Source organism: Rhynchophorus ferrugineus, unplaced genomic scaffold (genome assembly GCF_030347505.1).
Source record: "Rhynchophorus ferrugineus isolate W39M unplaced genomic scaffold, kcgeb_rfMv2 rfM30, whole genome shotgun sequence".
Classification (NCBI taxonomy): domain Eukaryota; kingdom Metazoa; phylum Arthropoda; class Insecta; order Coleoptera; family Curculionidae; genus Rhynchophorus; species Rhynchophorus ferrugineus.
The window spans coordinates 482671-494449 of NW_027472609.1; the positions used below are offsets into that span (position 1 = coordinate 482671).

An 11779-nucleotide genomic window follows, 5' to 3' on the forward strand; every position below is an offset into this window, starting at 1 on the left:
TACACAATCATAGTAGTCTCGTTTTGTCGCCCAACCTACCTAAAAATAAAGAGAATAAGTAAATGGGGTTAAGGACTGCTCAAATAGACAAATAATATCAAAATCCATGAAGAAATACAAATTTTCTAATTTACCAAATGAGATGGCATAAATTCATATCATCTCATATCGTCATGGTCGTATCTATCTTCGCAAAATAACCTCCTAACAACCTTTGCATAAAACACAATCATCTAAAACAATCATTCAAAGGACAGAGACACACCTCATAAAACAAGACAAATAATACTCATCTTATGGTGTAGAAAACTAGCAAATTCATAGTATCAATAGTCCCAAAATGCTTTCCACCACTAGGACACAATCAATTCCATCAACTCTGCCAAAGAATTCCTAACCTAAAACATAAAAAATCATAAATAAACTGTTGATATCCCTATGGGAGGATGATTGGCAATAAAAGTAGTTGAACAATATGAAACACATTCACGAAGTTACTGCACCGACCCACGGGGTTGTAATCTCAATAGACCTCATACCTTGCAAATCAAAACACATAAGTCATCTAATTAATACATTTTCGAACAGATAAGTCTAATAAAAACAAATATAATATTCAACATACCCGAAAGTACCCAAGCAAAAGTAAAATCCTAATCTGATAGCGTTTAATCATCGAGTACAGAAGGGCTGCATGGTGCCACGGATAGCTTCGGATATATCATCTCCAAATAAATCACGGTCAGTTCTGGCAAAGAATCTGGACGCAGATAATCTAAAAAATAGAAAAAACATAAATACACTGCTGATATCCTGGTGGGAAAATAACAAGCAAGAAAATAAAATAAAACAAAGGTAGTTAAACAACATCAAAACATATTTACGGCGTCACTTCACCGTCCCACGGAGTGGTAATCTCAGTGGACTTCATGCCTTACAAAATCAAAACACAAGGGTCATCTAATTAATCAATTCCGAATAAGAAAAGGCGGATAAAGATGATATCTAAACTCACCCTGAAATAATACCAAATATTCATAAAAAAAGTACAATCCTAGTCTGGTGGTATTCAATCGTCAAGCACAAGCAAATTTCCTAGTGACACAGATGGTGTCCGACAAAATCTCCAAGTGGTGTGAGGAGGTAAAACAAACAAGTCGTAGGTCGCCAAATCACACAAGATCGGCCTAATCCATAAGAAAACCTAAAAACACAACAATAATAAAATAAAATAAACAAAACGTATAAACAGAACGAAGACATAACCTCCCATGCGGGTATGTCAATTCTCCTGAATGGGAGACGAAAACAATATCCAACAACATAAATTACGGGTAATCTAATTTAATTAATAAAAGGAAAAGATAGTAATCAAAACGGGAATATAAGAAATAATCTACAAAATCTACAAATTAATTGCGAAAATATTAACTAGAGAAAGAGAACAAGTGGCGCGCGACATCTAGCATGAACTTAAGCAATCAAAGGATAGGAATTTCAAAAGTGGAAAACCGTAAAATTGTCAACAATATCTTTAAAAAAATATTTTAAAAATTATATTATATTCTACTCTAAATTAATGAAATAAATTTAATTTTTTTTATAACATCTTTATTAGATACGCTTAGTACAATCTTAATTGTTATTATTATTACAATTAATTTATTACTACTTTTCCTATGTGCTTGGATTAATTAGCAAGCAAGACGAGTGCGAGAAAATATATCAGTATGTATTCCTCAATTATAAAATTACAATTATTTATTAATTATTAACTTATAGCTATAGTTTACACTAATAATACACACTAAATATTCACACAAGTTCGTATGGTTTTGTTCGTTTCAATCTCTTGACATCCTGTGCGCTGTCCAGCACTTGTATTGCTTCCACGTTAGAATGATTTAGTAATCTTCTTTCGTGTTTCAAGGCGAAATCCTGCACAACTTCGCAAATCCATTTGATTTCCAGGTCATCGTGCAGTTCTTCATTGGTTACATAGCGATAGGCATTGGTAATCAATCGAAGAATCTTGTTTTGACAGCGCTGTATGACTAACTGATTTGAATTTTTAGTGCAACCCCATATTTGCACCCCATAGGTCCAAATTGGCTTTATAATTGTATTATAGATCAACCTCTTTGATTTTAGATCAAGTTGAGAGTATCTTCCGACTAACCAGTACAGTTGTTTTATTTTGGTTCTAATGTGTTTTGCTTTTTGTCTAACGTAATGCTTCCAATTTATCTACCGTCAAGATGGATTCCAAGGTATTTTGCTGATTCTGCTTGAGGAATCGGGCATCCATTGAGTGATATAATTAAGTTTTTATTATTTCGCCTTCATGCAATTTTAACGTGGTCAGATTTGGAGCTATTAAGTTGAATTTTCCAATCTTTTGTCCATTTGTAGATTTTGTTGACTGCCACTTGCACTTTTTCTATTGCCCTAGGCAGAGATATATCTTTTGCCATAATAACTGTGTCATCAGCAAAGGTTCCAAGAAGTGTTTCTTTTGTTGTTGGAATGTCAGCAGTGTAAAGCAGATACAGGAGAGGTCCTAAGACGCTACCTTGTGGAACTCCAGCCGAGATATTTTTAAATGTCGAGAACGCCATTTCGTGCGATACTCTAAATTTTCTTCCGAATAAATATGACTCCAGCAATTGACAATAGTTACGCGGTAACAATTTGCTCATCTTACAGATTAACCAAAATGCCAAACCCGATCAAAAGCTTGTGAGACATCCAGGAATATTGCAGGGCAGTATTTCTTTTCTTCAAACGCTCTTTCAATAGCCGCAGTTACTCTGTGCACTTGATCGATAGTTGAATGGTGATGTCGAAAACCAAACTGGAAATCTGGTATTGTTACCAAGTGTTTAACACGTTTATATATCAGCTTCTCAAATAGCTTTGATATTGCAGGTAGTAGCGAAACAGGCCTGTAAGATTCGACTTGTCGACTTGCAGGTTTGTCAGGTTTTTTGAGCATAATTATTTGTGCAACTTTAAAGCATTCCGGGACATGCTTCAGCCTTAAACAGGCATTAAATATATATGTCAACATGATGATTGCTTTTCGTGGCAGTTCTTTCAATAATCCAGGTGAAATGTCATCAATACCAGGTGCCTTTTTAGGATTGAGGTTATCAATTTCAGTGGCAACTTCCAGTGGAGAAATTAGATTTAGATCTATATCGGGTTGATAAATAGGAGATGTATCCATGGTATATTATATATCATTTGGCCGAAAAATGTTAGCTAAATATTCTGCGAACAATTCAGCTTTTTCATTGTCGCGTCGAACCCATTCATTTCGATTATTTTTAATAGGCGGTACTCGAATAATTGGTCTTTTAAATCTTCGAGTTGCTTTCCATAGCGAATAATCTTTGTCTGCTTGTGGGCTTAATTCACTTAAATACTTTTGAAAGCAATTCTGTTTATATTCTTTGATCTTTTGATTTGTCTGATTACTAATTCTATTAAACGTGGTTTTGTCAGCAGCATTTCTGGTCCTGTGCCATACTCTTCTAGCTTTTCGTCTTTCTTTTATCATTTCTCTAATTTCGAGGGGGTAAAGTACTTCATATTCTGATTTCTCTCTTGCAATTGGGGTAGCATCTTTTGCAGCTGACCGAATTTGTTTCGGTTATATGTTTGGTTTGTTGCTCAAGATCATCTATAGTTTTAAGTCTTACTTTTGAACTGATTTGTTCCTGCAGTATTAATCTGAATTTGTCCCAGTCAGTATATTTGTTGGTAAGATTAGGCTTTTTTGCTTTTCTTAGGATTGTCGCGCCCAGTGTTAACAATACTGGAGTGTGATCAGATGTTAGATCGCACAAGCTTTCTGTACTAATATGATTTAATGAGATGCCTTTTGTAATGTAGAAATCCAGCAGGTCTGGGACTTTATTACTGTCTGTGGGCCAGTAAGTGGGTTCGCGCCCTGAATGATAATTACAATTTGTAAGGTTAATGGCTTCGAGTAATTCGTTTCCTTTTCCAGGTGTTATTATTCGTGAACCCCAAGCTGTACGTTTAACATTAAAGTCTCCACCAATAATAAACCGTGGGCCTAATTTTGAAAAGATATCTTTAAATTGTTGTTGTGTCATTTTATGTCTCGGTGGACGATATATAGCGCCAATATTTATTTCAGCCCCGTTTTTTTCGATACTAATTAACGTAGCTTGTATTTCTTCATTTTTTATCTCTTCTTGTTCGAAATGTTGTATATTTTGTTTAATTATTAAAGCTGTTCCGCCTCGAGCTCGTTCACTGGGGTGTAGTGTCCAGTAAGCATCATAACCCCGTATTTTAATGTAGTTTTTTTTAGAAAAATGTGTTTCCGATATGAGAGCTATATCTATGTTATATGTTTTTAAGAATAATTCTAGTTCCCGGACTCTTTGATTTAGTCCGTTTGCGTTCCAAGTTATAATTCTTAAAAAAGAATTACTCATTTTGATTTCTCTTTAGCTTGTTTTGGGTAGATTTCCCCAATTCGGATTTCTCCAATTTTTCCACCCTGTCTGCTAACTGACTGAATTTCTGTCTCATTTCGGTCTGGAATTCTTTGAACAATTTCATCATGTCGAGGATAGTTGGCTCGTTGGCCGCAGCGTTCTGCGGTTTCGTATCAATTTGTTTATCATTTGATATTTTGACGTTTATATTTTTGACCGATGGTCTTACGGTTTCATGAGTTTTTTTATTTTCAACGGTAGATGTTGTTTCAGAGTTTTTGAGTTTGTCAATTTGTCTTAAGCGTTGTTCTGCTGTAATTTTCTTTGGCTGGAGTTCTTTTTTTTTTGATATACTGCACATCCTTTATAATTGGCAGGGTGACCTTTTTCATTGCACAACACGCATGTCGCTACACTATTGCGTTGTTTTCTGCACTGAGTTGTGTGATGTTTACCGGCACATTTCACACATCTTGGTTCCCTACTGCAAAAATTTTTAGTGTGTCCAAGATTTTGACAGTTTGTGCATTGTGGTATATTATTATTTTTTTTCGGAGGTTCCACTTTTATCCTACAGTCTAGTAAATAATTTATGTCGTATATATTTTGTGTCATGTCTACATAGAACAACGGAAAAGTTTTAATTTGTTTTTCGCCATTTACATTTGTTGTCTTTTTCGCTATAGGCGTGACGGTCACTACTTCGTGCCCGCAAGCCCGTAATTCCGATTTAATATCGTCCTGATCTGTTGTGGACGGTAATCCTCTAATGACTACTCTATACCACTTATCACTTTTTAACTGATAAGTGTGATATTCGAGTTTATTGAATGAATTGTTTTTCTTCATCTCAATGAGATGCTTTTTTACATTCCTATAGTCTGTTTCATTGTTAAGGGTTACGTTAATATTATTGTTAGACAAAGCTTTAAACTGCACTCGGTCAGAGGCTACTCCCTTTATTTCTGATCTAAATAAATTAAAATTGCCAACATTGCTTACCTTGATCGGAGGGGGCAGAGGGATTTTGTTTTCTTGCTTCTTTTTTTTAATATTTGTACCACTTTTTGCGATTGGCGATGGCGTCATCTGAGACTTCTTCCTCATTTGATCCTTCTTGTTTGTTACTTCGGTCCAGTCAGACTGTTCACTAACTTTCACTTTTTCCCTTTTCTGGAAAACGTAGAACGTCTTTTGTTTGAGAGTTTGAGTCTTTTACTTCCTTCACGTTGGGTTGGCCGTTTCACCGTATCCCGAACCTGGGAGTTCTTTGAAACCGTTAACAGAAATTGGCCGTAAAAAATATATAGATATATTTTTATTTGATATTTACGGAGATTCGTTTTCGGGAAAGAAAAAACACGTCTTGACTCTATGAAGGTCGGGACCGAACTGAATTTTAATATAAATTAAATGATAGACTTTGAACAAGACATCTGACTGAGCAAGTTAGGCTCGTAACCAACAGATATTGTCTAAAATATAAGACATATCGATTCATCTCCACAGACAGAAACCGCGTCGCGAATATTTTAATGAAAATGGACATAGTAACAGAAAAGGTGCTGAAAGCCAAATCCGCAGTCGTGATGCCAAATACTATATAAGTCCAGAGCATCACGAATGCGGAAGCAATGGTGGAGGAGATGATAAACAGAAAATTGGGACAAATACAGCACGAAACAGATAAGAGAATACAAAAAATTGAATCCCTATTGCAAGAGAGTATTCTCCAGCAGTCCTCGCCAGGCCAGTGATGATGGATGTAAGCACGCAGACCGACATCAGCAGAAGAATCGAGATGACTACCGTGGAGTTACAGACCGAAAGTACATCCAATACGATCTGTACATACAATGAGGTCGCGGCGACAAAAAAGAATAATGAAAATAAAACACTGTCGAAGCCACAAAAAGCCCAGTCAAAGGCATCGAAATCCACCAGACCTAATCTAGAATGGCAAAATCCGAAACAGATTAATAATATATACGAAATTAAAATCAGAAAGGAAAAAGCAAGTGGAGCGGAGACATTAGCCGCCATCAGAGGCAGAGAGTTAGCAGGAGATGGCCTCAAACACGTAAGAATACACAGACATGGACTGGTATCACTGATCTGTAAAGATCAGAAACAAAAGAAAGACCTGATAGAAAAAATAAGCTCTGTACATGGTATCAAAATCGATAATAGTGAAAAACGTCCCAAATTCAGAATCACAGGGGTATCCAGGGAGATCACAGACGAACAAATAATAGAAGATCTGGCTGATCAAAACGAAGAGAATATGGACATCATCCAAGAAGAAAGAAAAAAGACTGACAACAACGAAGAACCAGAAGAAATCATCAAGGTAGTAAAGAAATATATATGCAAAAACCCAGAAAGAAACAACGTTATAATCGAAACAATTCCCAGCATATACAGAGCAGTGTTAAAAAAGGGCAAAGTCTTTGTAAGGTACTTGAGACAATTCGTTGATGATTTCAACGCAATTCTACTATGCTATAAATGCAGCAGATTCGGGCACAAGCAGATACATTACATACAACAAGAACTAAGAAATGTCGGGACCGGACAAAGTCATAGTCAAACTATTAGACTGCGATTTACTAATCACCAACGTATACGCGCATCAGACAGGAGACAACATAAATTGCTTAGAAGAAAAAGAAGAACAATGGCAGAAATACCAGAAGAAATGGATAGTAGCTGGTGATTTTAATGCCAACGACACTATGTTTATTGTATAACAACAAAGGTTCAAATCTGATAATCTAGACCATATCATACCGACTGGAATTAGTGCAGAATGAACAAACAGCTCCCACCTTTATCAGTAGTAGGGGAAACAGCAACATTGATGAGTGACGAGAAGTGAACGTGATCAACTGGACGGTACAAGAAACTGAAGAGACACTAAGCGACCACAAACACATCCTCTTCGAAATAGAGGGTAAACCCCAGAGAAATAAGACATCGAAGAAAAAGTTTGATTATCACGGGACCAGCTGGCAAAGAGTCACTGACGGGTTGCTAGTCGCGAGCACAGAAATAAGGGCGACGATGCAAATAGACGAAATTGAAAAACAAGCGGAGCAAATGCAAGCAGCTTTCAAGAAATCTACTAAACTGTTAAAAACAACCACCATAATAATAAAACAAGACAACGAATGATGGGATGGAGAACGCCAACAGAAGAAATTGGAACTTAGAAGAAAAGCCGATTCGATCAGACGAGAAGACGGGGATAAGACCGACCTCGTGATTCCCTCACTCCCTATGGAGTAATGAAGCGAGCATTCAAGAAGCTTGTCAAAGAAAAGAAGAAGAAGCATGTAGAAGAAATAATTATAAATAGAAAACACATTCGACATTGAACCATGGCATAGAGTCTGGAAAATAATAAAGACTCTAGGAGTCAGCAGGGGGCAAATAGTTGAAATAATGGAAGATGCCGAACCGGGCAATATGTATAACCTGGAGAAAGAAAAGGTAGAAAAATATCATCCAAAACAAGAGGAGGAAGAAAAAGAACAACTTGTAAGGATCATGACAAGGGTCACCAATGGAGAATGGAGCAAACAAGAAGAAGACGAAGAAGAAATACAAGAAGCTGAACTAGACTGGGTCATAATGAACTTAAAAAACAACAAGGCGAGCGGCAAGGACAATATTCCACACGAAGTAGTGAAACGAACCTGAGAGATAAAGAAACAAGAATTGTTGACACTCTACAGAAATCGCTACAACGCGGGATACTTCCCCAAGGTATGGAAAACAGCAAACCTTTGCTGGTTAAGGAAGAAGTCCGGAGAACAAAGGCCAATCAAACTACTGTCGACCCTGGGGAATGTATATGACAAAATATTGAATAGGAGATTGCAGGCGATTTGTGAGAAGAACAATATACACCACCCAATGCAGTACGGATTCAGAAGTGGTAAAAGCACCATAGAAGCCATACGAGACCTAAAGAACTGGGTTGAGTCGGAACAGAAGAACGCAAGACATGTGCTGGTTGTGGTTTTAGATCTAAAAAATGCTTTCAATACAGCAACACAAGTTACTGTATTAAATGAAATGAAAGCAGCAATTAACTAGAAAATGATACGTTCAGTTGCAAGTTTCCTAACTGAAAGATCGGTAATCAGTAACAAAATCGAGTTCGGAATAGAGAAGGGGTGCCCACAAGGGTCGAGCATAGGCCCGACTCTATGGTTGATTAATATCAACTCCTGGTTCGATAAGATAGCTGATATTGACACACAACAGACACATGTGAGAGCACAAACGTTCGCCGACGACCAAATCATCGCAATCAGCCATCGAACACCTACTGAAATTAAAGAAGAATGGAACAAATGCTGGCGCAAATGCTTAGAATGGAAAGGATATTCAAGAGCACATTACAATATAGAAAAATCGGAAGCTATGATATATCCAAAGGAGATCCCCTTTACGATGGAATAATTGAAGAAAAGAAGAAATGACCAGGAGGACCAGATTTCCGAAGATAGGAATTAAATTAAACGAAGAAATCATAACTCCTAAAGACCAGATGGGGTAATTGGGAGTAATATTGGATAAGACAAAAATATACATTAACCATCTGAAGAAGAAAAGGTCGAAACCGTCGTCGCCAAAACGGACGGAAATAAGGTAAGGGACATAATGAAAAATGTATACGAGAGAGTCGTAAAGCCAGCCATATTATAAGGGTCCGAGAAATGGGGACGGTACGTAAATAAAGTACACACTCAGAGGAAGCTAAACGCGATTCAAAGATACGCCCCAATACTAATCACCGGCGCGTTTAAAACAGCACCGACGAGCGCGCTACACGTAATCGCAGGAGTAGTTCCTCTACCAATAGAAGCCGAAGCAAGAGCATGAGCGGCAGAAAAATGCGGTTATACACCAGGCCCGCCAAGGCCGGAGTAAAAATACATGTGCTGGCCATGAGAAAAACCGTGGATTCGTTGGGGACCGAGCAGTACGAGATAGGAAGACACATAGCGAAGGTATGGATGGATGCTAATGTGAAGCAGGAAAAAGCAGGAGCGACGGGACGGAGGAAGAGGCATGCATCAGGCTAGAAGAAAATGGAATTAACAGAGAGTAGCTGAATTTCTAGCCGTACAAGAAGCCATAAGAATACTAGAAGAAAAACATGGCGATATGCATGCCGTCAACACTTACAAGCACTGCAAAACAGTAGGGTTTTAAAGTTTAGAGCTAAACCGAAAAGTAGTGCAACTGATAACAAACCATGGAAACATGGAAGCATACATCAAGAGATTCAGACTGGAAATCACGGAAGGAGTATGCGGATGCAGCCAAGATCAAAAAGATAGTCATCATAAATGAATGCACAAACGCCGAAAGGTTGAGCGCCAGAGATCTTTATAAAATTCCGAATGATCAGATGGAAATGAGAAATGCACTCAACAAAACAAACAAGAAGAAAATTGAAATATTGAATGATTGGGCAAACAAAGTTATTAATGAAGAAGAAAATATCGCTGAAGTCCAGCAATCCCAGAACTGACAACTGATAATAACAAAAACAACAAGAAGAAATCAGTAATATAAACCCTCATTATTAATTAAACCAATAAAGCACAATACGAATAATAGCTATGTCAAGATAACTCTCTATACATATAAGAGATGCTATTTTAGAAACATAGAGATAGGCACAGACAATTCCACAATCCCACAAATAGACATTCAAAATGATTAATATTAGGCATACTATTATTAGATGTTAGCGCTACTGCATGCAACTATTACATAACTTTTTAAGTCAAAATAATGGTTGCTATAATAAGAGCATCATTAAGTAATTAATATAATAATAATAAGAAAGAAAAAAAGGCAAATTATAGGAACCATTAAACAATTAAAATAAGCTGACCATCCGGAACGACGAGCATGGGAGAATATGCTTCAATCATGTAAAATGGCATGGAGAAGATCGAGAGGTGCTGATGGTTTTCTTTAGTTTGAGCAATAACACTACAGATCCGCACCTTCATCACATACACAATCATAGGAGTCTCGTTTTGTCGCCCAACCTACCTAAAAATAAAGAGAATAAGTAAATGGGGTTAAGGACTGCTCAAATAGACAAATAATATCAAAATCCATGAAGAAATACAAATTTTCTAATTTACCAAATGAGATGGCATAAATTCATATCATCTCATATCGTCAAGGTCGTATCTATCTTCGCAAAATAACCTCCTAACAACCTTTGCATAAAACACAATCATCTAAAACAATCATTCAAAGGACAGAGACACACCTCATAAAACAAGACAAATAACACTCATCTTATGGTGTAGAAAACTAGCAAATTCATAGTATCAATAGTCCCAAAATGCTTTCCACCACTAGGACACAATCAATTCCATCAACTCTGCCAAAGAATTCCTAACCTAAAACATAAAAAATCATAAATAAACTGTTGATATCCCTATGGGAGGATGATTGGCAATAAAAGTAGTTGAACAATATGAAACACATTCACGAAGTTACTGCACCGACCCACGGGGTTGTAATCTGAATAGACCTCATACCTTGCAAATCAAAACACATAAGTCATCTAATTAATACATTTTCGAACAGATAAGTCTAATAAAAACAAATATAATATTCAACATACCCGAAAGTACCCAAGCAAAAGTAAAATCCTAATCTGATAGCGTTTAATCATCGAGTACAGAAGGGCTGCATGGTGCCACGGATAGCTCCGGATATATCATATCCAAATAAATCACGGTCAATTCTGCCAAAGAATCTGGACGCAGATAACCTAAAAAATAGAAAAAACATAAATACACTGCTGATATCCTGGTGGGAAAATAACTAACAAGAAAATAAAATAAAACAAAGGTAGTTAAACAACATCAAAACATATTTATGGCGTCACTTCACCGTCCCACGGAGTGGTAATCTCAGTGGACTTCATGCCTTACAAAATCAAAACACAAGGGTCATCTAATTAATCAATTCCGAATAAGAAAAGGCGGATAAAGATGATATCTAAGCTCACCCTGAAATAATACCAAATATTCATACAAAAGTACAATCCTAGTCTGGTTGTATTCAATCGTCAAGCACAAGCAAATTTCCTAGTGACACAGATGGTGTCCGACAAAATCTCCAAGTGGTGTGAGGGGGTAAAACAAACAAGTCGTAGGTCGCCAAATCACACAAGATCGGCCTAATCCATAAGAAAACCTAAAAACACAACAATAATAAAATAAAATAAACAAAACGTATAAACAGAACGAAGACAT

The 11779-nt window shown here is 36.8% G+C and overlaps 1 protein-coding gene across 1 annotated transcript in view; it reads right to left on the reverse strand.

The window, feature by feature from the left end:
* Nucleotides 1-11779, reverse strand: part of LOC143205871 (putative ATP-dependent RNA helicase DDX43) — a 279365-nt gene extending 267586 nt beyond the window's left edge. Inside the window, exons 1-2 of the mRNA XM_076418906.1 lie at nucleotides 11533-11779; nucleotides 11143-11292 (exon numbers count right to left, since the gene is read on the reverse strand). The gene's annotated coding sequence lies outside the window, so the exon portion shown is untranslated. The remainder of the gene's footprint in view (nucleotides 1-11142; nucleotides 11293-11532) is intronic.